The sequence below is a fragment of the Lissotriton vulgaris genome, chromosome 2_1, assembly GCF_964263255.1.
Source record: "Lissotriton vulgaris chromosome 2_1, aLisVul1.2, whole genome shotgun sequence".
NCBI lineage: Eukaryota > Metazoa > Chordata > Amphibia > Caudata > Salamandridae > Lissotriton > Lissotriton vulgaris.
The window spans coordinates 15029277-15055868 of record NC_141687.1 but is presented as its reverse complement, the minus strand read 5'-3'; positions in this window follow the sequence as shown (position 1 = coordinate 15055868).

Sequence of the window (26592 nt, the reverse complement as noted above, 5' to 3'; positions counted from 1 at the left end):
GACAGAGCTCTTAATGTAAATACACATCTCCCTGTATGTGACACAGATCTTATTGTGCAAACACAACTCCCTGTGTGTGACAGAGCTCTTAATGTAAATACAAATCTCCCTCTGGGCATGAGACATCTCTATAGATCACGTCTGAGAAATATCTCAAACGTCTTCCAATGAACTTAAAATCAACGGTTGGTGTTGTGAATGAAGCGAAAGATGGGGTGGAGAAAAATAGTGGGTCTGAGAAGAACAGCAATGAAATTAAAGGGAAATCGTCTATAGCTAGACATGATAAGAAACAGTCATATTTTCAAAAGAAAAATGTGTGTTCCAAATGTGGTTACTGTAGCCGGGGCAGGGGGGCTAGGGATACTCACAGTGGTAACAACAGGTGGCTCAACAGACACTTGACCAGTATATCGTTTCAAACTGGGTTTTATTTTTAGGGTTCTCTTGGTACGGAATGTAAGTCTCTCCCTCGCAAACTCAATTTTATCCGTGGTGGTGGACTTCGGGGCACGCAGGATTACAGCTCAAAGGACTCCCGGATTCCAGGGTACGCAAGATGGCTCAGCGTCGTTAATGCTCCAGGAAGGCTACGGGCTTTAGGTGTTTCTCGTCTCCCGGTCCAGCAACATGAAAAAGAATGGACAGAGGGAGGCCGTTAGTCGTTATGTCTGATACGCGCTTGAACCCAAGGGATTCCCGTGTTTGTGAGGGACACCAGTGTATATACAAACACTCCAGTGTGAAATACGTGGATGAACAAGGAGAGGAGTGAGGTACGAAGGAAATGTACGGCAATGGAATCGGGAAGCGGGAAAAGGTAGGGAGGATGGACACACAGAGGTTTAGAACGTACAGGGGCTTTTTACACTATACACTCGGGGCACTCTTTCTCCCCACCCAAGCCGCCCAACGCCGCCGTACCTGGCTAAGCCACACTCCTCCCTCGGGAGTGTGGCACGGCGAATCACAGGATCGTTGGCCTCCTGGCTTTCCATCTTCTTCTCGTCCTCGGTTTTCTCCCACGTCTTCTACTCGTCCTCGGTTTTCTCCCAAGTCTTCTTCCTCCGGTCGGTGTGCCTCGCGTCCTCTGACCTCCGTTTCGCCGATGACGTCACACGCCGCGTACAGGGCTTCCCCTGTTTTCAACCATCCAGGATCGTCGACGTCAGTAGAAGGTGGGGCTTCTTGGAAGTCTTCAAACTCCCACTTAAAGGGGCCCGTGTACGTTTCTTCGGATTGATCTACGTCCCAATCATTCTTCCGAGTCGCAGTCTGAAGATTAGAAGGGTCACAATCAGGGTTCCACCATTCCACACGACCACCCATCCCGACCCTGTTACACTGCTCCCCCCTAGGATTCTCCCGATCGGGGAGAATGGGTGTTCTCGATAGGTAGTCTGCATTACCATTCTGGACTCCTTTCCGATGCACTATGTGGAATGAGAACGGCTGAAGGAATAGAAACCACCTCAACACCCTGGAGTTTTGTGACATGTTATTTTGCATCCACTGTAGCGGAGCATGGTCCGAAAACAGTGTAAAAGGTTTCCCTTCCAGATAGTACCTCAATTTGTCCACAGACCAGCGGATCGCCAGACATTCCTTTTCCACCGTTGGGTATTTACATTCCCTCGGGTGTAACTTCCGACTGATGAAGAGAATGGGTGTTCAATCCCATCGTCACCGGTTTGCGACAACACTGCCCCTATACCTACATCAGAGGCATCGGTAGCTAACGAGAAGGGTTTTTCAAAGTCTGGTGGAATCAGGACAGGACTTGATGTAATGGCCGCTTTTAAGTTTTCAAAAGCTTCGTTAGCCTCTTTGGAAGGGCATTTCCCCAGGTTGTTTTTGGAGGTGTTTTTCAGAAGGTCAGTTAAAGGAGCGGCAGTCTCTGCAAAATTCATTATGAACCTCCTATAGTAGCCTATCAATCCCAGGAAAGCACGAAGTTCTTTTTTTGTGGATGGAAAAGGGGTACTTGTGATGGCCCTTATTTTCTCCTCTTGAGGAGCGATGACCCCCTCTCCTAGCATGAACCCCAAATACTTCACTCTGGGAAAGGCCGCTCGTGATTTTTTTGAATTTATGTGCAGTCCTGCATTTTGTAGGTCCTGAAGTATACTGGCAATATGATCTAGATGATCCTTCCACGTCCTGCTGAAAATGACGATATCATCTAGATATACCGAACTATACCTGGTGTGAGGAGACAATACGGTGTTCATGAGTCTCTGGAAAGTGGCCGGGGCTCCATGGAGCCCGAATGGTAATACGGTAAACTCGAACAACCCATCATCCGTGGCAAAAGCTGTTTTATGCCTGTCTTTTTCTCGAAGCGGAACCTGCCAGTACCCTTTGGTCAGGTCTAGGGTTGTTATATACTTGGACTCTCCGATTCTCTCAATCAATTCATCAACTCGGGGTATTGGAAAGGCATCAAATGATGAAATAGCATTTAATGCGCGGAAATCCATGCAAAACCGGGTGGACCCATCCGGTTTTCGAACCATTACTATGGGCGAAGCCCAGTTGCTACGTGATGGTCTAATGACCCCTAGTCGAAGCATGTCTGTTACCTCCTTTTTTACATCGGCTCTCCTAGCAGCCGGAATACGGTAGGCCCTTTGCTTCACTACCTTGCCAGGTTCAGTGTCGATACAGTGCTCAGCTAAATGAGTGTGTCCAGGCACATCCGAAAACATAGGAGCAAACTTTTGTAGGGTGTGCAAAAGTTCTTTTCTTTCGGGTTCAGTCAGATCAGGGTTTATAGGAAGTTTATCGAGAGTAGTACTCGTGTCTTTTGATGGTAAGGTTAAATTGGCGGATTTGGGTGGTGGCCCTATCCATTTTTTCAACAGATTTATATGGAAGGTTTGTTGCCTTCCCGGGGTGATTTGCAACCTATATGTTGTTTTGCCAATAGTTTCCACCACCTCGTAGGGACCCTTCCACTCGCTCCTGAACTTTTGGCTGGACGACGGAAGGAGCACTAGTGCCCAATCTCCTTTGTTCAGCGTCCTCCATTTTTTCCCTTTATCATACTGATGTCTCTGATTCACTTGGGCTCTTTCTAGATTGGAATACGCTAGGTCCCTGAGTTTACCTAGCCGAGATTTCAACTGATTGGTGTATTCCAGTAGTGACCTCTGTTCTGTTTCCCCCTCCTTTTCCCAGGCCTCTTTGGTGATCTCTAAGAGTGACCTCGGTTGTCGACCATACAACAACTCGAACGGGGAGTACCCTAAACTACTCTGTACTTGGGCCCGCAACACGTAGAGAGCCAGGGGTAACAGTTTGTCCCAGTCTTTGTTTTCGGCGGTTAGCATTTTTTTTAACGTGGACTTGAGAGTTCGATTGTATCTCTCAACCAATCCATCCGTCTGTGGATGGTAGGCCGAGGTGCGTATGTGCCTCAGTTCCAAGGTCTTACATACTTCCGCCATCATTTTTGAAACAAAGGGTGTCCCCTGATCTGTGAGGATTTCCCTAGGAAACCCCACCCTCGAAAATAATTCAATTAATTTGTCGGCTACATTCCGTGTTGTTGGAGCACTGAGAGCAAAGGCCTCGGGGAACCTGGTGTTATAATCCACCACAACGAGTGCATAGGTATGCCCTCTAGATGTACGTGGAAGGGGGCCAATAAGGTCCATCCCTACTCTTTCGAAGGGATTACCAATGATAGGTAATGGTTGGAGAGGTACTGCTGGCGGTCTGCTCATGTTTTTCTTTTGGCATACTTCACACTGTCGACAGTATTCCTCAGATGTTTTATAAATTCCTGGCCAAAAGAACAATTTTGTTATGTTCTGTAGAGTCTTTTCAGCTCCGCTATGTCCTGCTGTTAAATGTGTATGGGCATAGAACAGTATCTGTTCTCTAAAGTCTTTGGGAACGACTAACTGAGGAGAGTCGCCGGCTTTTCCTTCCCTATACAATAGGTCGTTTATGATTCTGAACTTGGGAAATACTGAGGTCGGTGTTGTTTCGTTTATATGGGCTACCTCCCAGGCGTTCATGAGTGTAGGGTCGTTGCTTTGTGCAAACTTGAAACTCCGGTCTAACACCCAGGGTTCTGTAGTGAGTAACGCTTCTTTTGGTCGTTCCAATTGTTTTCTGAAGAGACTCAGGAAGTCGGGATTATCCACCCCCAAAATCAGATCCTCGGGTAAAGACTCTACTACCCCTACCCTCACTACACAAGGTTCTCCACCCATGGGCTTGAGAGTAAGTTGGGCTACCGGGTACGGTTTCACATCCCCGTGTACACATCTTATGTGTACGACTGAATCAGGGCCCAACTGGGAGGGAAGAACGTGCTGTTTTTTTATGACTGACTGTTTACAACCAGAGTCTAAAAGAGCTTTTATACATTTACTGTTCACAAGTACCCTTGCGTAAAAGGATGGTCCCATCTCCGCTGTGTACATCACGGCCTTAGGGATGTAGCCAACCTCCATAGGTTCTTCGGGCGGTCTTTTCCGGGGACACATTCTGGCTATGTGTCCCCACTCTCCACAGTCAAAGCACTGCGGACCTCTTTGTGATGGTGGTTCAAATCTTAAGGGCCGTGTTTTCACCTGCTCTGCTGCTAGTTTGGGTTTCTTTTCTTGTTTCACCAACCCTGTGGGTCCTTTGGGGCCTTTGTCCGTATCCCAAGGGAAGGTTCGTGGCATAGCTCTATTAAAGTTTGAAGCCATTTCAATTGCCTGTTCAGCAGTAAGACCTGAATGCTGTCTTAGCCAACGCTGTGTGCTATAGGGTAGGGCTTCCATAAATTGTTCCAGATATATACTGGTCATCACGTCTTCTTTACTTCTACTCTCTGGTTTTAACCACTTGTCGGCGGCCATCTTTAGCCGCAAGTATAACGTTTTGGGGTGTTCTCCCGCTATTCCCTTTTCTTTCCTGAACCGTAGTCTATAGGCCTCTGCATCTAGTCCCAGATGGTCCAATAGTACTGCTTTAATAGTAGCATATGGCGTTACTCCTGCATGGTTAGCTACCTGGTAAGCTGCTTGAGCCTCCCCGGAAAGTAAGGGAGCCAAAAAAAATGGCCACTTGTCCTCGGGCCAACCGCAAGCTCTGGCCGCCCGTTCGAAATTGAGAAGGAATGCATCGGGATCTTTCCCCGGTACGTATTTCTGTAGTTGCATTCCTGAAGGGTGAGGTCCGAAAGCTCTTCTCTCGGTTACTGAGGGTACCCCGGGGCTCTGTACTACCTTGTGTAATCCTTCAAGTTGGGCAGTAATGGTGTTTTTAAACATTTCCCGATCAGCGTCTGCAGCCGACATTTGCTGGCTGAGAGCCCATTCTAATTTCTGTTGGCCTTCAATAAGTTGTTGTACCACTTGTTCCATGTCTGCTGTTGGTATGGAGGGACTCAATCCCACTTCTGACACCACTGTAGCCGGGGCAGGGGGGCTAGGGATACTCACAGTGGTAACAACAGGTGGCTCAACAGACACTTGACCAGTATATCGTTTCAAACTGGGTTTTATTTTTAGGGTTCTCTTGGTACGGAATGTAAGTCTCTCCCTCGCAAACTCAATTTTAACCGTGGTGGTGGACTTCGGGGCACGCAGGATTACAGCTCAAAGGACTCCCGGATTCCAGGGTACGCAAGATGGCTCAGCGTCGTTAATGCTCCAGGAAGGCTACGGGCTTTAGGTGTTTCTCGTCTCCCGGTCCAGCAACATGAAAAAGAATGGACAGAGGGAGGCCGTTATTCGTTATGTCTGATACGCGCTTGCACCCAAGGGATTCCCGTGTTTGTGAGGGACACCAGTGTATATACAAACACTCCAGTGTGAAATACGTGGATGAACAAGGAGAGGAGTGAGGTACGAAGGAAAGGTACGGCAATGGAATCGGGAAGCGGGAAAAGGTAGGGAGGATGGACACACAGAGGTTTAGAACGTACAGGGGCTTTTTACACTATACACTCGGGGCACTCTTTCTCCCCACCCAAGCCGCCCAACGCCGCCGTACCTGGCTAAGCCACACTCCTCCCTCGGGAGTGTGGCACGGCGAATCACAGGATCGTTGGCCTCCTGGCTTTCCGTCTTCTTCTCGTCCTCGGTTTTCTCCCACGTCTTCTACTCGTCCTCGGTTTTCTCCCACGTCTTCTTCCTCCGGTCGGTGTGCCTCGCGTCCTCTGACCTCCGTTTCGCCGATGACGTCACACGCCGCGTACAGGGCTTCCCCTGTTTTCAACCATCCAGGATCGTCGACGTCAGTAGAAGGCGGGGCTTCTTGGAAGTCTTCAAACTCTCACTTAAAGGGGCCCGTGTACGTTTCTTCGGATTGACCTACGTCCCAATCATTCTTCCGAGTCGCAGTCTGAAGATTAGAAGGGTCACAATCAGGGTTCCACCATTCCACACGACCACCCATCCCGACCCTGTTACACTGCTCCCCCCTAGGATTCTCCCGATCGGGGAGAATGGGTGTTCTCGATAGGTAGTCTGCATTACCATTCTGGACTCCTTTCCGATGCACTATGTGGAATGAGAACGGCTGAAGGAATAGAAACCACCTCAACACCCTGGAGTTTTGTGACATGTTATTTTGCATCCACTGTAGCGGAGCATGGTCCGAAAACAGTGTAAAAGGTTTCCCTTCCAGATAGTACCTCAATTTGTCCACAGACCAGCGGATCGCCAGACATTCCTTTTCCACCGTTGGGTATTTACATTCCCTCGGGTGTAACTTCCGACTGATGAAGAGAATGGGATGTTCAATCCCATCGTCACCGGTTTGCGACAACACTGCCCCTATACCTACATCAGAGGCATCGGTAGCTAACGAGAAGGGTTTTTCAAAGTCTGGTGGAATCAGGACAGGACTTGATGTAATGGCCGCTTTTAAGTTTTCAAAAGCTTCGTTAGCCTCTTTGGAAGGGCATTTCCCCAGGTTGTTTTTGGAGGTGTTTTTCAGAAGGTCAGTTAAAGGAGCGGCAGTCTCTGCAAAATTCATTATGAACCTCCTATAGTAGCCTATCAATCCCAGGAAAGCACGAAGTTCTTTTTTTGTGGATGGAAAAGGGGTACTTGTGATGGCCCTTATTTTCTCCTCTTGAGGAGCGATGACCCCCTCTCCTAGCATGAACCCCAAATACTTCACTCTGGGAAAGGCCGCTCGTGATTTTTTTGAATTTATGTGCAGTCCTGCATTTTGTAGGTCCTGAAGTATACTGGCAATATGATCTAGATGATCCTTCCACGTCCTGCTGAAAATGACGATATCATCTAGATATACCGAACTATACCTGGTGTGAGGAGACAATACGGTGTTCATGAGTCTGTCGTAATCGCGGCAAACGCGAACTACGTTTCCCGGCATGCCCGGGGGTTTTGACTCCAATTCCCATGATCCTCCACGACGCGCCGCATTCTCGCGAGAATCCCATTTAAGAGAATGGCGGTCGGAGGATCAGCATCGGGAATTCCGGTCCTGGTGAGAGTTGCTGCTTTGCCCTGTGTTCCGGTCCGGTAAGGGTGCTTGCACCACTGCATTCTGGCAGCGCTTTGTAGCGAGTTGGTGGAGACTCGTTTATTTGGTTGGACTCTTGACCTTGGTTGCTATCTTCTGGGTAATCAGATAGTGCCTGGGAAGTAGTTGGTAACCTGAACTCCGGTTACCTCATCTTGGCTTTGTTTTTGGGATTATTGTGGATTTGACTCGGTTGGTAAACCGGCCAACGGTGTTTGTGTGGAAATTTAGCGCTATCAGACTATAGATAGCCTTTCTGGTTTCTTTGACATTGCTTAACGTTCTGGATAACTATTTGCCTTATCAGCTAAGAAGTATTAGCTGTGATTAGGGACTCTTCGAGCCCTGTGGAGTATTGTGGAGTGCATATCACATGTGGGAAGGCTACTTACAATAACATTGATTGTGGCAATTAACAGTGTGTTGAATCTTCTATTAACAGGGGTACTGGAGGTGTGGCTACACTCTTCCCCTGTGATGTATATTGGACTCAATAATTGGGTATGTTGTAAGAGAATGTACATAATGTATGATATATGAACCTTCATTCTGGTTGCCTGAGATTACATTGATTTTTTTGTCTCTTTTGGTTAGTTATGCCACCAAGCCCTCTACGTAACCTCTACACCTCCACAAGGTCCTCTTCTTTTCTTTTACAGGTATAGGTTTTGATAGACTCTTTCCTATGTGTATATAGTGAGTGCTCAGTCCTGTACAGAACCTTATCTTATGCTTGTGTTTTGCTCCTGTCTTTCAGATCTCCCTCCCTGCTGTCCCCTTCCTTTCCTTCCCTGGTCTTTACAATTTTCCCCTCGCTTAATCCGGTCAACGTTCTGTGCCATCAAGGCTATTCAGACATTGGCTAGATTTAGAGGTGGGCTTACCATTCGACAAACCGATCCTGAGGACTATCAACACAACAGAATTCCCGATCCACGTATATTAGTCCTCCTGATCGGGTTGTATCGGTATGGCCACCTTGGAGGATGTGATAGAGGCACTCGGGGCATTGCAGTTAGAGGTAGCTGCATCTAGACTAGAGACTGCTGACTTAAGGGCACGTGTGGATGTGGTTCAACGCAATCCGTTTGATGTAGGGGGCCCGGCGCCACCTCAGCCAGTGGTGGTGGAAATACCTGTGTCAGTACCGTTAGCTTCACCAGAGCGTTTTTCAGGGGATTCAGATAAGGTGCAGGTATTTCTCACACAAATAGCGCTGCATTATACATGTAAACCTAGGTCTTTCCCTACAAACCAAACAAAGGTAGCTTTCCTGATCTCTTACTTGGCGGGCACAGCTGCTCAGTGGGCAGTCCCATTAGTTAACCGCAATGATCCTTTATTACACGATTGGGAGGCTTTCAGAACTGAATTTCTAAGGGTGTTTGATAGAAGGGCTGATTCGTATACAGCGGACAGGGAATTGCTTGAATTAAGGCAAGGAAAGAAGGATCTAGTCACCTACTTAACTGCATTCAGGCGCTTAGTCACAGAGACCACTTGGCCTGAAAATAAACAAGCGTCAATATTCCACCAAGGCTTAAGTGATGAGCTTAAAGATGCAATTGCGCACATAGATCCACAGCCTACCACTTGCGAGGGCCTGATTAATTTGGCCTTACGCCTAGACCATCGTTTAGGTGAGCGTAAGGGGGACAATAGGAGGAAACTTGGTGTAGATCCACATGTCACCAAAGAGGGGAATCCCACTCCCTCAGCGGAGCCTATGGAGATAGGGGCTGTGAGGTCGGCCCTGACGCCTGCTGAAAGAGAGTCTCGGCGTAAACAGGGCCTCTGTTTATACTGTGGGAAAAAGGGTCACTTTGTGAGAGAATGCCCGGTGAAACCCAAAACCAATAGATATCGGGGTAATAAGGTGGCGGCAACAGAAACAGATAAGGTGTCGGAAAACTAATTGGCTCTGGGAAACAAGAAGGGGTTTCTTGGAGTCCTAAACACGTCCCTTCTTTGAGTGGCAGAATCAGCCCGGTAACGAATCATCTCTTTATGTCCATAGTGTTCATGCTGGCAGGTAAAGCAGTCAGTACAGCTGCTATGGTGGACTCGGGGGCAACGGGCATGTTTATTGATTTGCAGGAAGCCCAACGTATGGGTATACCTTTGGTACAAAAAGTAAATCCTGAAGATGTTTATGCTGTAGATGGGAGGAAGCTTAACATGGGTCCCATTGGGTATGAAACTGAGGAAATTGAGGTGATCTTGGAAGACGCACATTCAGAGTTCCTAACTTTTGGGGTTATTAAGGCACCTCAATACGGCGTTATATTTGGGTTACCATGGCTAGAGAAACATAATCCTAGCATCAATTGGGACACCAGAACTGTGAAGATGGGGTCAGACTACTGTCTACAACATTGTTTTCAGGGCACCTTGAAACCTGCTCGAGATTTATCGGGAGGTTCTTGTATAGCTACGGCTGCAGAGAAGAGCGTGCAATTACCGGCGGCCTACAGGTCCTTTGTCCAGGTGTTCAATGAAGAGCAGGCAGAGGAGCTACCCCCGCATAGGCAGTACGACTGTCAGATTGATTTGGTCCCAGGAGCTTCTATACCATGTGGGCGGATTTATGCCTTAACAGAACCCGAAAACCAACACTTGCGTGAATATCTGGACAAACTGTTGGATTTGGGCTTCATCCGTCCCTCTAAATCCCCTGCCGCCTCTCCACTATTTTTTATTCCGAAAGCTAATGGTGAGCTGCGCGCATGTGTGGACTTTCGTGCCTTGAACGCCATTACCATTAAAAATAGGTATCCCCTACCCTTGATCAGTGTTCTGTTAGAACAGGTTAAAAAGGCCAAGATTTTCACTAAACTGGATTTGAAGGGGGCATACCATCTGGTGCGGATGCGCAGGGGGGATGAGTGGAAGACAGCATTCAAGACTAGATACGGACTTTTTGAGTACCGAGTGATGCCGTTTGGTCTCTGCAACGCCCCTGCGGCATTTCAGTACTTCCTAAATGACGTTTTCCGCGACATTCTAGACCGCTATGTGATCGTCTATATCGACGATATTCTGGTCTATTCTGACACAGAGGAATTGCACCTTCAACATGTGGCCAGTGTGCTTGCTATCTTGCAGGAAAACCGTCTGTACTGTAAGATAAGTAAGTGTGATTTCCATGTTCGTGTTGTAGAGTTTCTGGGGGTAATGTTGAGTCCGGAAGGCCAGGAGATGGCTGGGAGAAAAGTTGATGCGGTCAGGAACTGGCCGGTGCCGAGCAATGTCCGAGATGTGCAGTGCTTCATAGGCTTTGCCAACTTTTATAGGCGCTTCATAAATCAATTCTCTCGAGTGGTGGCACCTATTACTCAACTGCTCAGGAAAGGGAAAAGCTTTGTGTGGTCTGGAGAAGCACAGTCTGCTTTCGAGGCCCTCAAAGAAGCATTTGTAACGGCCCCTGTGTTGTCTCATCCTGACCCGGACAAACCTTATGTTGTAGAGGCAGATGCTTCGGAGGTGGCAATTGGGGCGATTCTATCTCAGCGGCATACGGACACGGGGCAGTTACACCCAGTGGCATTCATGTCACGTAAGTTGAATCAGGCGGAACTGAATTATCACATTGCGGAAAAGGAGCTGTTGGCCATACGCGACTCCTTCCAGGAATGGCGACACTTCCTCATGGGGGCACGTCATGTGGTTACTGTCTATTCCGATCATAGGAATCTACAGTTCATGTCCGCGGCGCGACATCTATCCCCTCGACAACTCAGGTGGATGATGTTTTTCTCTGGATTCAACTTTATAATTACGTTTCGCCCGGGAGCCGAAAACAGAAAGGCGGATGCACTCACTCGCCAGTCAACATGCACTCCTGGTGTGGAGAAACCTGAGGCGAGCATCGTGGCCCCGGAACGCGTGGTGTGTGCACTACAGCCTGACACCTTCTTGAGAGACGTGAGGAAAGGGGTAGATACCTTTGTCTGGAGGACTTGGCTGGGTAGTCACCCAGAATGGAGGATGCATGGAGGCCTGCCATTATTCCAAAACAGGCTCCTGGTGCCTACCATGGCTTTGAGAAAACAAGTATACAGTTGGTGTCATGAGTCGCCTAGTGCGGGACATCTTGGGGTGGCAAAGACTCTGGAGCTTGTATTGAGACAGTTCTGGTGGCCCTCAGTGAGGCCTGATGTGGGGAATTGGGTTGCTGCATGTGATCAATGCGCAAGAATGAAATCAGACCATGGTCGTCCTCAGGGGTTGTTGCAGCCTCTCCCTACTCCGTCAATACCCTGGGATAGGATATCGGTGGACTTCATCGTAGGTCTCCCTGTGAACAAGGGTTGCACTGCTATCATGGTGGTGGTCGATTATCTGTCCAAGATGGGACATTTTGTGGCCTGTAAGCAAGTACCATCAGCGGGTCAGACGGCGGCGCTGATGATGGTCAATATAGTGAGGTTACATGGTCTGCCGAGCGTCATTGTGTCCGACAGAGGGGCACAGTTCACGGCACAGTTCTGGAGGAAATGGTGCTCCTCGTTACACATTGACTCTGCCCTTTCCACCAGCTTCCACCCACAAACAGATGGCCAAACTGAACGCTTAAATCAGACGCTTAAGCAATATTTGCGATGCTATGTGGATAATGACAAGGAGAACTGGGTGGACTATTTATGGCTGGCAGAGGTGGCTTACAACAACGCCACACATGGATCCACCAAGAACACTCCGTTCTATTGTGTATATGGCAGACATCCTCGTTTTCTACCCTTTGTGCAGCCAACAACTGACTCATTACTCCCAGGGGTGGCTCAAAGGGTGGCTCATATCAAGGAGACATTGGTTAAGGCACAAGAACAGCTGCATGCTGTGAAACTCAGGTACAAAGCGGTTGCAGATCAACACCGAAGGCAGGGTCCATTGTACTGTGTGGGAGATGAGGTGTGGCTGTCCACTAGGAACATGCGTTTCAGGAAACACAGTGTGTTCAACCCCCGGTTCATTGGGCCATATAAAATTCTGAAGCGCATCAACCCGGTGGCGGTGAAGCTAAAACTCCCTCCTCATCTCCGCATCCATCCTGTGTTCCATGTCTCGTTGTTGAAGCCTTCCCGTTCCAAGGGCAACCCCCGTCCGTCCCCGGTGCTGGTGCAGGGTGAGTTGGAGTATATGGTCCAGCGAATACTGGACTCCAGATATCGGAGAAGGAAGTTGTGGTACTTGGTGTCATGGAAGGGGTACGGGCCGGAAGAGAACTCCTGGGAGCCTGCGTTGGGAATACATGCCCCCAGGTTGGTATCTGCTTATCATCGGAGATGTCCTGCGAAGCCTGGCCCGTGACCCCGCTGAGGGGAGAGGGATGTACTGTCGTAATCGCGGCAAACGCGAACTACGTTTCCCGGCATGCCCGGGGGTTTTGACTCCAATTCCCATGATCTTCCACGACGCGCCGCATTCTCGCGAGAATCCCATTTAAGAGAATGGCGGTCGGAGGATCAGCATCGGGAATTCCGGTCCTGGTGAGAGTTGCTGCTTTGCCCTGTGTTCCGGTCCGGTAAGGGTGCTTGCACCACTGCATTCTGGCAGCGCTTTGTAGCGAGTTGGTGGAGACTCGTTTATTTGGTTGGACTCTTGACCTTGGTTGCTATCTTCTGGGTAATCAGATAGTGCCTGGGAAGTAGTTGGTAACCTGAACTCCGGTTACCTCATCTTGGCTTTGTTTTTGGGATTATTGTGGATTTGACTCGGTTGGTAAACCGGCCAACGGTGTTTGTGTGGAAATTTAGCGCTATCAGACTATAGATAGCCTTTCTGGTTTCTTTGACATTGCTTAACGTTCTGGATAACTATTTGCCTTATCAGCTAAGAAGTATTAGCTGTGATTAGGGACTCTTCGAGCCCTGTGGAGTATTGTGGAGTGCATATCACATGTGGGAAGGCTACTTACAATAACATTGATTGTGGCAATTAACAGTGTGTTGAATCTTCTATTAACAGGGGTACTGGAGGTGTGGCTACACTCTTCCCCTGTGATGTATATTGGACTCAATAATTGGGTATGTTGTAAGAGAATGTACATAATGTATGATATATGAACCTTCATTCTGGTTGCCTGAGATTACATTGATTTTTTTGTCTCTTTTGGTTAGTTATGCCACCAAGCCCTCTACGTAACCTCTACACCTCCACAAGGTCCTCTTCTTTTCTTTTACAGGTATAGGTTTTGATAGACTCTTTCCTATGTGTATATAGTGAGTGCTCAGTCCTGTACAGAACCTTATCTTATGCTTGTGTTTTGCTCCTGTCTTTCAGATCTCCCTCCCTGCTGTCCCCTTCCTTTCCTTCCCTGGTCTTTACAATTTTCCCCTCGCTTAATCCGGTCAACGTTCTGTGCCATCAAGGCTATTCAGACATTGGCTAGATTTAGAGGTGGGCTTACCATTCGACAAACCGATCCTGAGGACTATCAACACAACAGAGTCTCTGGAAAGTGGCCGGGGCTCCATGGAGCCCGAATGGTAATACGGTAAACTCGAACAACCCATCATCCGTGGCAAAAGCTGTTTTATGCCTGTCTTTTTCTCGAAGCGGAACCTGCCAGTACCCTTTGGTCAGGTCTAGGGTTGTTATATACTTGGACTCTCCGATTCTCTCAATCAATTCATCAACTCGGGGTATTGGAAAGGCATCAAATGATGAAATAGCATTTAATGCGCGGAAATCCATGCAAAACCGGGTGGACCCATCCGGTTTTCGAACCATTACTATGGGCGAAGCCCAGTTGCTACGTGATGGTCTAATGACCCCTAGTCGAAGCATGTCTGTTACCTCCTTTTTTACATCGGCTCTCCTAGCAGCCGGAATACGGTAGGCCCTTTGCTTCACTACCTTGCCAGGTTCAGTGTCGATACAGTGCTCAGCTAAATGAGTGTGTCCAGGCACATCCGAAAACATAGGAGCAAACTTTTGTAGGGTGTGCAAAAGTTCTTTTCTTTCGGGTTCAGTCAGATCAGGGTTTATAGGAAGTTTATCGAGAGTAGTACTCGTGTCTTTTGATGGTAAGGTTACATTTGCTGATTTGGGTGGTGGCCCTATCCATTTTTTCAACAGATTTATATGGAAGGTTTGTTGCCTTCCCGGGGTGATTTGCAACCTATATGTTGTTTTGCCAATAGTTTCCACCACCTCGTAGGGACCCTTCCACTCGCTCCTGAACTTTTGGCTGGACGACGGAAGGAGCACTAGTGCCCAATCTCCTTTGTTCAGCGTCCTCCATTTTTTCCCTTTATCATACTGATGTCTCTGATTCACTTGGGCTCTTTCTAGATTGGAATACGCTAGGTCCCTGAGTTTACCTAGCCGAGATTTCAACTGATTGGTGTATTCCAGTAGTGACCTCTGTTCTGTTTCCCCTTCCTTTTCCCAGGCCTCTTTGGTGATCTCTAAGAGTGACCTCGGTTGTCGACCATACAACAACTCGAACGGGGAGTACCCTAAACTACTCTGTACTTGGGCCCGCAACACGTAGAGAGCCAGGGGTAACAGTTTGTCCCAGTCTTTGTTTTCGGCGGTTAGCATTTTTTTTAACGTGGACTTGAGAGTTCGATTGTATCTCTCAACCAATCCATCCGTCTGTGGATGGTAGGCCGAGGTGCGTATGTGCCTCAGTTCCAAGGTCTTACATACTTCCGCCATCATTTTTGAAACAAAGGGTGTCCCCTGATCTGTGAGGATTTCCCTAGGAAACCCCACCCTCGAAAACAATTCAATTAATTTGTCGGCTACATTCCGTGTTGTTGGAGCACTGAGAGCAAAGGCCTCGGGGAACCTGGTGTTATAATCCACCACAACGAGTGCATAGGTATGCCCTCTAGATGTACGTGGAAGGGGGCCAATAAGGTCCATCCCTACTCTTTCGAAGGGATTACCAATGATAGGTAATGGTTGGAGAGGTACTGCTGGCGGTCTGCTCATGTTTTTCTTTTGGCATACTTCACACTGTCGACAGTATTCCTCAGATGTTTTATAAATTCCTGGCCAAAAGAACAATTTTGTTATGTTCTGTAGAGTCTTTTCAGCTCCGCTATGTCCTGCTGTTAAATGTGTATGGGCATAGAACAGTATCTGTTCTCTAAAGTCTTTGGGAACGACTAACTGAGGAGAGTCGCCGGCTTTTCCTTCCCTATACAATAGGTCGTTTATGATTCTGAACTTGGGAAATACTGAGGTCGGTGTTGTTTCGTTTATATGGGCTACCTCCCAGGCGTTCATGAGTGTAGGGTCGTTGCTTTGTGCAAACTTGAAACTCCGGTCTAACACCCAGGGTTCTGTAGTGAGTAACGCTTCTTTTGGTCGTTCCAATTGTTTTCTGAAGAGACTCAGGAAGTCGGGATTATCCACCCCCAAAATCAGATCCTCGGGTAAAGACTCTACTACCCCTACCCTCACTACACAAGGTTCTCCACCCATGGGCTTGAGAGTAAGTTGGGCTACCGGGTACGGTTTCACATCCCCGTGTACACATCTTATGTGTACGACTGAATCAGGGCCCAACTGGGAGGGAAGAACGTGCTGTTTTTTTATGACTGACTGTTTACAACCAGAGTCTAAAAGAGCTTTTATACATTTACTGTTCACAAGTACCCTTGCGTAAAAGGATGGTCCCATCTCCGCTGTGTACATCACGGCCTTAGGGATGTAGCCAACCTCCATAGGTTCTTCGGGCGGTCTTTTCCGGGGACACATTCTGGCTATGCGTCCCCACTCTCCACAGTCAAAGCACTGCGGACCTCTTTGTGATGGTGGTTCAAATCTTAAGGGCCGTGTTTTCACCTGCTCTGCTGCTAGTTTGGGTTTCTTTTCTTGTTTCACCAACCCTGTGGGTCCTTTGGGGCCTTTGTCCGTATCCCAAGGGAAGGTTCGTGGCATAGCTCTATTAAAGTTTGAAGCCATTTCAATTGCCTGTTCAGCAGTAAGACCTGAATGCTGTCTTAGCCAACGCTGTGTGCTATAGGGTAGGGCTTCCATAAATTGTTCCAGATATATACTGGTCATCACGTCTTCTTTACTTCTACTCTCTGGTTTTAACCACTTGTCGGCGGCCATCTTTAGCCGCAAGTATAACGTTTTGGGGTGTTCTCCCGCTATTCCCTTTTCTTTCCTGAACCGTAGTCTATAGGCCTCTGCATCTAGTCCCAGATGGTCCAATAGTACTGCTTTAATAGTAGCATATGGCATTACTCCTGCATGGTTAGCTACCTGGTAAGCTGCTTGAGCCTCCCCGGAAAGTAAGGGAGCCAAAAAAAATGGCCACTTGTCCTCGGGCCAACCGCAAGCTCTGGCCGCCCGTTCGAAATTGAGAAGGAATGCATCGGGATCTTTCCCCGGTACGTATTTCTGTAGTTGCATTCCTGAAGGGTGAGGTCCGAAAGCTCTTCTCTCGGTTACTGAGGGTACCCCGGGGCTCTGTACTACCTTGTGTAATCCTTCAAGTTGGGCAGTAATGGTGTTTTTAAACATTTCCCGATCAGCGTCTGCAGCCGACATTTGCTGGCTGATAGCCCATTCTAATTTCTGTTGGCCTTCAATAAGTTGTTGTACCACTTGTTCCATGTCTGCTGTTGGTATGGAGGGACTCAATCCCACTTCTGACACCACTGTAGCCGGGGCAGGGGGGCTAGGGATACTCACAGTGGTAACAACAGGTGGCTCAACAGACACTTGACCAGTATATCGTTTCAAACTGGGTTTTATTTTTAGGGTTCTCTTGGTACGGAATGTAAGTCTCTCCCTCGCAAACTCAATTTTATCCGTGGTGGTGGACTTCGGGGCACACAGGATTACAGCTCAAAGGACTCCCGGATTCCAGGGTACGCAAGATGGCTCAGCGTCGTTAATGCTCCAGGAAGGCTACGGGCTATAGGTGTTTCTCGTCTCCCGGTCCAGCAACATGAAAAAGAATGGACAGAGGGAGGCCGTTAGTCGTTATGTCTGATACGCGCTTGCACCCAAGGGATTCCCGTGTTTGTGAGGGACACCAGTGTATATACAAACACTCCAGTTTGAAATACGTGGATGAACAAGGAGAGGAGTGAGGTACGAAGGAAAGGTACGGCAATGGAATCGGGAAGCGGGAAAAGGTAGGGAGGATGGACACACAGAGGTTTAGAACGTACAGGGGCTTTTTACACTATACACTCGGGGCACTCTTTCTCCCCACCCAAGCCGCCCAACGCCGCCGTACCTGGCTAAGCCACACTCCTCCCTCGGGAGTGTGGCATGGCGAATCACAGGATCGTTGGCCTCCTGGCTTTCCGTCTTCTTCTCGTCCTCGGTTTTCTCCCACGTCTTCTACTCGTCCTCGGTTTTCTCCCACGTCTTCTTCCTCCGGTCGGTGTGCCTCGCGTCCTCTGACCTCCGTTTCGCCGATGACGTCACACGCCGCGTACAGGGCTTCCCCTGTTTTCACCATCCAGGATCGTCGACGTCAGTAGGGCTTCTTGGAAGTCTTCAAACTCCCACTTAAAGGGGCCCGTGTACGTTTCTTCGGATTGATCTACGTCCCAATCATTCTTCCGAGTCGCAGTCTGAAGATTAGAAGGGTCACAATCAGGGTTCCACCATTCCACACGACCACCCATCCCGACCCTGTTACAGTTACCCTTCTCCTTTTCCTAATTGACGTATTTGTCCTGCCAGGAAAGCTTCATGTAGAAATTGTGGTAAGCAAGGTCATTTTGCCAAAGATTGTATTTCCAGGAGGAATGTTAATGCTGTATGGGAGGACAATGATAGATTGGAGAGTAAAACAGAAGTTGTAAGTTCCATGAGTGATTTAATGTTAGTGGTCAAAGATGATTGTAAGGAGTGTGTGGATTCCATTGTTGACATCATAGTTGATTACTTGCTGATTCTGGAGCACGTATGACGATGATCACTGAAGAGTTGTTTGGATCCGTGTGGGGTGATAAGCATCTTGAACCTCCTGATAGAAGTCCTGTATCTTATGAAGGAAGGAAGATTGAATTAAAGGTTTTTTTTTAAAGCAACTTAGTTTTCAAAGGAAGATCTATAACTGGAAAGATTTATGTAGCAATTAAAGGCTTGAACATCTTTGGGTGGTATCACCAAGGATTATTCGACTCCCAGACCAGGTACAAAGGAACCTGTGTCTATTGTCAATTAATTAACACACAATGAATACTCTTCAGACTGGGCAGACACATTTCCCAATGTTTTTTGTGACACACTTGGATTAATCAAAGGTTTTGAACACCTTATCAAGGTAAAGGATGGAGCCATTCCTGTAAAATACAAATTACGAAATGTACCTTTGAGTGTCAGGGATCATTTAGCCAAGGAATTGGAGAAAATGTGTGAATCAGGTGTGATTGAGCCCATTGAATCTTCCCTGTGGTTAAGTCCCTTGTTGGTCGCGTGAAAAAAATGGCAATCTCAGAGTCTGCATCGATTTACCCAGTCTCAATAAAGAGACATGGGTGGATTCACACCCATTACCCCGTATTGATGATATTGTTTCTAAGTGTCAAGGATCCATATGGTTTTCGAAGATAGATTTATCTTCGGCATATCATCAAATTGAACTGGACATATCGTCCAAACACTTAACTGCTTTCATTTCTCCAGTCGGGACATTTCAATTCAAAAGGATGCCGTTTGGGCTGGTCTCTGCGGCCTCCGTATTTCAGCGCGTGATGGAAAAGGTCCTGATGGGGGTTCAAAACACTCTTGTCTTTCAGGATGACATCCTCGTGGCAGGAGAATGCAGGTCTCCTCATGATAAAAACCTGACTGAAGTTTTAAACAGACTACAAGAGAAGGGGATTGTTGCTAATTCGAGCCCCCCGCTGCCCTAGCGGGATCGCATCCTCTGCCTGACTGTTGTCTTGTAATTCTGTCGTTTTTTATCTCCAGTGCCCTCAGTGAATTTTCGTGCTTGTAATCTGTATTTTGTTTTTTTTCCGTCTGTTGTTGTTCTCCCTGCACCCCCATGCCCCCCTGCCCCGCTCCCTGCTTCCCGCCGCCGTAATCGCCGCCACGCCCCCTTTTCTTTCTGTACCCTCCCCGCTCCCGCCTCCCAGCTCCTCCCTCCCTCCCACTTGGCCATAAATGGCGACCGTGCGGCGCAGGTGAGTGTGACCTGCTCCCAGGACACCCCCGCACCGCACGGCCACCAGCTGCTGCGTGTGCCCTCCTCCCGCTGCTGCACTCAGCCTCGCTGAGCCTGCCGCCACGACCCCGCCCCCCGCTGCCCTAGCGGGATCGCATCCTCTGCCTGACTGTTGTCTTGTAATTCTGTTGTTTTTTATCTCCAGTGCCCTCAGTGAATTTTCGTGCTTGTAATCTTTATTTTGTTCCTTTTCCCCCTGTTGTTGTTCTTGTAATTCTGTGGTTTTTTATCTCCAGTGCCCTCAGTGAATTTTCGTGCTTGTAATCTGTATTTTGTTCCTTTTCCCCCTGTTGTTGTTCTCCCTGCGCCCCGTGCCCCCGCCCCGCTCCCCGCCGCCGTACTCGCGGCCAGGCCCCCTTTTCTTTCTGTACCCTCCCCGCTCCCGCCTCTCAGCTCCTCCCTCCCTCCCACTTGGCCATAAATGGCGACCGTGCGGCGCAGGTGAGTGTGACCTGCTCCCAGGACACCCCCGCACCGCACGGCCACCAGCTGCTGCGTGTGCCCTCCTCCCGCTGCTGCACTCAGCTTAGCTGAGCCTGCCGCCACGACCCCGTCCCCCGCTGCCCTAGCGGGATCGCATCCTCTGCCTGACTGTTGTCTTGTAATTCTGTTGTTTTTTATCTCCAGTGCCCTCAGTGAATTTTCGTGCTTGTAATCTTTATTTTGTTCCTTTTCCCCCTGTTGTTGTTCTTGTAATTCTGTGGTTTTTTATCTCCAGTGCCCTCAGTGAATTTTCGTGCTTGTAATCTGTATTTTGTTCCTTTTCCCCCTGTTGTTGTTCTCCCTGCGACCCCGTGCCCCCCCGCCCCGCTCCCCGCTTCCCGCCGCCGTACTCGCGGCCGCGCCCCCTTTTCTTTCTGTACCCTCCCCGCTCCCGCCTCCCAACTCCTCCCTCCCTCCCACTTCGCCATAAATGGCGACCGGGCGTACGCGCAGCGTGCACGCGCAGCGGGCGCGCCGATTGTGCCCTGAAGGCGCGCCAAAGGTAAGCCCGTCTGCGCCCGTCCGTGCCTGGCCCGCGCCCAGCGCCAGGACCCCTGGCCCCCGCAGCCGCCAGCCCACCCGCCGGACCTACAGCTCTACCGAACTCAACGCACTCAACGCCGGCCGATTCCCGGGTTGCTACCGAGCCACCCCGAGACACACCCACGGACCCTTCTGCTGCAACTCCTGCAAGTTCACCTGCATCCGATCCTGCACCACTTTTATTTATTTATTTTGCGGGTTTATAGAGCGCTAGAATAAAATCCCAAGGGAGTATCTCCGCGCTATCTGACTGCTAAACCTGCAGGAGAACGAATTCCATGGCTCCACTCTGGTTCTCAAACTGTGTGGTTAGATCTGGAACAAGAACGTCTTCAGCTTTTTCCTGAAGGCCAGATGATTTTCTAGCTGCCTAAGCTGGAGAGGGAGACCATTCCATATCCTCGGTCCCCTCACAGACAGAGCCTTACCCCCTTGCCTTACCCGCTTGATCCTAGGAATAGTGAGAAGCATTTGGTCACTGGACCGTAAAGCACGAGAAGGAACATACGGCATAAACTTGTCTGCCAGATAGGAGGGACCCAGACCATGAAGTCCTTTGTGGACCGTACAACAGATCTTAAAAGTAACTCCAGCAGGGCCCAAGACCTCGACGAGCAACAGCAGCAGCTACCTGAAGTGCATTCTACTCAACACCCGCTCCGTCCACAGACACGCCGTCGAGCTCTGGAACCTGCTCGACAACACAGCCCCAGACGTCGCCTTCATCACGGAAACCTGGATGAACGCCTCCTCAGCGCCCGACATCCCCATCGCCATCCCGGACGGCTACAAGATCATCCGAAGGGACCGCGTCAACCAGACAGGAGGAGGCATCGCCATCATCCACAGGAACTCAATCCGCATCACGACCAACACCGACGACACCCTCGCACCCGCCGAGCACCTGCACTTCCAGATCCACATCAACCCCAAGACCACCCTCAGAGGCACCCTCATCTACAGACCCCCGGGACCACGCACACAATTCGGCGAGGACATCGCTGACTTCGTCAGCCCGCATGCCCTCCCCTCCGCTGACTACATCCTCCTCGGGGACCTCAACTTCCACCTGGAAAACAACAACGACCGCAACACCACCACCCTGCTGGACAACCTCGCTAACCTCGGACTCAAGCAACTGGTGACCACCCCCACCCACTACGCCAGACACACACTCGACCCCGTCTTCTCATCTAGTAAGGACATCGCCTTCAGCCACGCCACCGGACTCCACTGGACGGACCACAGCTGCGTCCACTTCAGCTTCAAAAGGACCACGATCCACCACCAACAGCAACAGGTTCCACGCAGAAGCTGGAACAAGATCACAGCCGACCAGCTCACGTCGTCCCTGAGCAAGAACCCACCCACCAGCGCAACGAACCCCAGCCAAGCGGCAACCAACATCACCAAGTGGATCAGCGACTGTGCAGACGACCTCGCCCCTCTGAGGACCCCGCCTAGCAGACCCGGCAGCAAGAAATCCCCATGATTCACCGATGAACTCAAGAGCTCCAAGAAGGACTGCAGAGCCCTGGAGAATGCCTGGCGCAGAGACCCAACACCAGACAACATGACTGCCCTCAAGATCGCCACCCGAAAACACCACCAACTGATCCGCACCACCAAGAAAACTGCATTCAAGGAACGACTGGACAACAACGTACACAACAGCAAGGAACTCTTCAACATCGTTAAAGAGCTCTCCAACCCCAACACCGGGAACAACGACATCACCCCTTCGCAAGACCTCTGCAACTCCCTCGCCTCCTACTTCCACAACAAGATCGCTGACATACACAACAGCCTCAGCACTCAACCGACGCACGCCACAACGGAACCACCGCCCCCACCACCACCCTCCGCGCCTGGACCCCGATCAGCACCGATGACACCATCCGGACGATGAACTCCATCCACTCTGGATCCCCGACCGACCCTTGCCCTCACCACGTCTTCAACAAGGCCGACGCTGCCATCGTACCCCACCTGCGGACATCATCAACACCTCCTTCAGCACCGCTACCTTCCCGGAGAGCTGGAAGCACGCCGAACTCAGCGCCCTACTAAAGAAGCCATCAGCCGACCCCACCGACCTCAAGAACTACCGACCCATCTCACTGCTCCCGTTCCCCGCAAAAGTCATCGAGAAGACCATCAACAAGCAGCTGGCCGCCTTCCTCGAGACGAACGGATCCCTCGACCTCTCGCAATCTGGCTTCCGGGCCAACCATAGCACCGAGACCGCCCTGATCGCAGCAACTGATGACATCCGAGCCCTGCTCGACAACGGAGAAACAGCGGCCCTCATCCTCCTAGACCTCTCCGCGGACTTCGACACTGTCTGCCACCGTACCCTAGTACAGCGCCTCAGCAACGTCGGAATCCAGGAGAAGGCACTGGAGTGGATCACCTCCTTCCTCGCCGGAAGGACACAGAGTCCGCCTTTCCCCGTTCAGATCAGAAGGCACCGAAGTCATCTGCGGCGTTCCTCAAGGCTCCTCGCTCAGCCCAACCCTCTTCAACGTTTATATGAGTCCCCTCGCTGCCATCGCACGCCAGCACAACCTCAACATCATCTCCTACGCTGACGACACCCAGCTGATCCTCTCCCTCACCAACGACCCTGCCACCGCCAGAGCCAACCTACACGCAGGGATGAAAGAGGTAGCCAAATGGATGAAGAACAGCCGCCTGAAACTGAACTCGGACAAGACGGAAGTCCTCATCCTGGGATCCTTACCCTCCACCTGGGACGACTCCTGGTGGCCCCCCGCCCTAGGCTGCGCACCCAAACAAACAGACCACGCACGCAACCTGGGCTTCATCCTGGACTCCTCCCTCTCCATGACCAGACAAGTCAACGCCGTCTCCTCGTCGTGCTTCAACATCCTACGCATGCTACGCAAGATCTTCCGGTGGATCCCCACCGAGACCAGGAAGACCGTCACCCAGGCCCTCGTCACCAGCCGACTAGACTACGGCAACTCCCTCTACGCCGGAACCACCGCCAAACTCCAGAAGAGACTCCAGCGGATCCAGAACGCCTCAGCACTACTCATCCTGGACATCCCCCATCGCAACCACATCTCCGGGCACCTGAAAGACCTGCACTGGCTCCCGGTCAACAAGAGAATCACCTTCTGTCTCCTCACCCACGCACACAAAGCCCTGCACAACCAAGGCCCAGGATACCTCAACAGCCGCCTCAACTTCTACGCTCCCAAACGCCAGCTTCGATCGACCGGCCACGCCCTCACCGCCATCCCCCGCATCCGAAGGGGGAAGGTCCTTCTCCTACCTCGCCGCCAAGACTTGGAACTCCCTCCCGACCCACCTCCGCCTGACCCAGGACCACCTCGCCTTCAGGAAGCAGCTCAAGACCTGGCTGTTCGAGCAGTAGCGGACCCCCCCTCCCCTAAGCGCCTTGAGACCCTCCGGGTGAGTAGTGCGCAATACAAATGCTTTGATTGATTGAGCAATTGTGTTCTTGGTGTTGAATCTATTTAATATTTAGGGCACCGCATATCTGGTAAGGGGATTCTTCCAAGAGAAGATCTGATATGAGCAATTGTCATGGTTCCTTCTCCTAAGACCAAAGAGCAAGTTTCATCTGTCCTAGGTATGTGTGAGTTTTATTCCAAGTTCATTTCTAACTTTTCATCCAAAACTGCTCTTTTACGTGAACTTTTCCAAAGAGGAACTGTTTTTCTGTGGGATCAAAGGTGTCAGACAGATTTTGAAAATATTAAGAGTGAACTTAGTTCTTGTAACATTTTGACTCCTTTTGATCCTTCCTTGGAATCCATTGCATCTGTGAATGCAAGTCTAGATGGTCTTGGTGGCATGTTGATTCAAATGAAACTAGATGGTGAACATACTGTAGGTTTTATTTCTCGATCATTACGTCCCAGCGAGAAAAATTATTCAGTCATTGAGAGAGAACTCCTGGCTTGTTGTTGGGCGGTAGAAAGGTTTAAATGTTTTCTAAGGGGTAGGACTTTTTAGTTATTGACTGATCACAAACCTCTCATTCCTATTCTGAATGGTATTATAGTAAAAGATCACACTCCTACGATAGCTAGATTGAGTTCTAAGATACTTCAATACAATTTTGCAGTTGAACATATTTGTGGTGATCTGGCTGCATTACATCATTACTCATGTCATTAGAATCTAGAATGTATTATGTAATGCCTGGCTGAAGCATTCTATGTTTCACAGTTACTTGGGACCTGCTACAGCTGTGACCAATAAATCTCAATCTTGAAGTATCCATGTTTGGTTATTAATTACTTCATCACAATTTGGCGACGTTTTGGTCACAGCAGAGAGTCCACGCATCAAAAAGAGAATCTCTAACTATCAGGCAACAATTTTCAAAGAAGAAAATTATCATATTTGGGAAAACCTGGAACAAATTTGTTGTTGCTGCAGAAAACAGCCTGTATATCTTCATTTTTATGCTCAAGTCTAGCTCTAAATAATTGATATTTACTCTGGATTTTCTGTCTAAAGACTGCACAGATTTATAAATGAGGAGACTATTCAACATTATAAAATACCTTGTGGTGCATCTGAATAATTATAAAACAAGAATATTGAACTGTTCAGAATGTTTTTTGAAAAGGAAGCTATTACTGTAGATGCAAGTAATGATGGGCTTGGTGCCACTATTGCACAAATGAAAGGAAAAAATGAAGTAACCATTGGGTTTGGTTCGAGATCACTAGGACCAAATGAAAAAATATTTTCAGTTATTGAAAAGGAACTTTTGAGTTGCTGTTGGGCAGTTGAGAGATTTAAGTGTTTCATTTGGGGGAGACAGTTTGTGCTTAAGACTGACCACAAACCCGTAGTCAGTATTTTGAGTGGAATCACTATAAAAGACAATACCCCAAGAATTGCACGATTGAGTTCAAAATTATTGCAATATAATTTCACCATTGAGTACATACCTGGTGGTAAGAATATAGGGGCAGATTATTTATCTTGTTCACCTATACGTTTTACAGATTTTCAAGAAAATGGTGATGAAAATGATGAAGAATGTTTGATTGCGAGTGTTTACGTTTGTCATGACACTACTTTCAGTGAACAGGAGTGGTTTTCAGAATCTTCGAAAGATATGGAATTGGAAAATGTAAGAGAGTATGTTATGTCCGGTTGGCCAAAAGAAAGAACACTCCCGCAAAATTTGCAACCCTATTTCAAGATAGCTGATTCTTTTGAAGGTAAAGGGATGTTAGTACGCGGAGACAAATTCATTCCACCTGTTTCGTTGAGAGAGAGAATTATCATGTATGGCCATGAGGGACATATGGGACAAACTATAACTAAGAGAAAAATCAGGGATAGTTATTGGTGGCCCGGAATGGATTCTGCTATTGTTGCTAGTGTCCGTAGTTGTGTAGTTTGTGCAACAAGTGACAAAAGTCTAAAAACTGAAGCAGTTCCTTTACAGCCTGTTGATCTACCAAGTACTGTTTGGTCGAAGTTAGCTATAGATTTCATTGGCCCTTTTGGCACACTCCCAAGGAAACTGAGGTTCGCTATTGTAGTTGTTGATTATTACAGCAAATGGTGGGAGGTAAAGTTTGTAGAAGAACCTAATACTCTCAGTGTCATTGAGTTTTTGAAAAACGTATTTATAAGAGAAGGATTTCCTAAAGAGATTGTTTCGGACAATGGTGTCCAGTTCGTGTCTAAAGAGATGAGAAGTTTTCTTGACAATAATGCAATCAAACATAGGTGTGTGGCTTTATATCATCCTCAGGCCAATGGCCTAGTAGAAAAAATGAATCGCACATTAGTTGAATGTATTCAATGGGGAATCCAAAACAAGTTTGATATTTGTAAGGCTGTTGAAGAAATGTTGTGGTCTCATAGATGCTGTCCAAATGTGG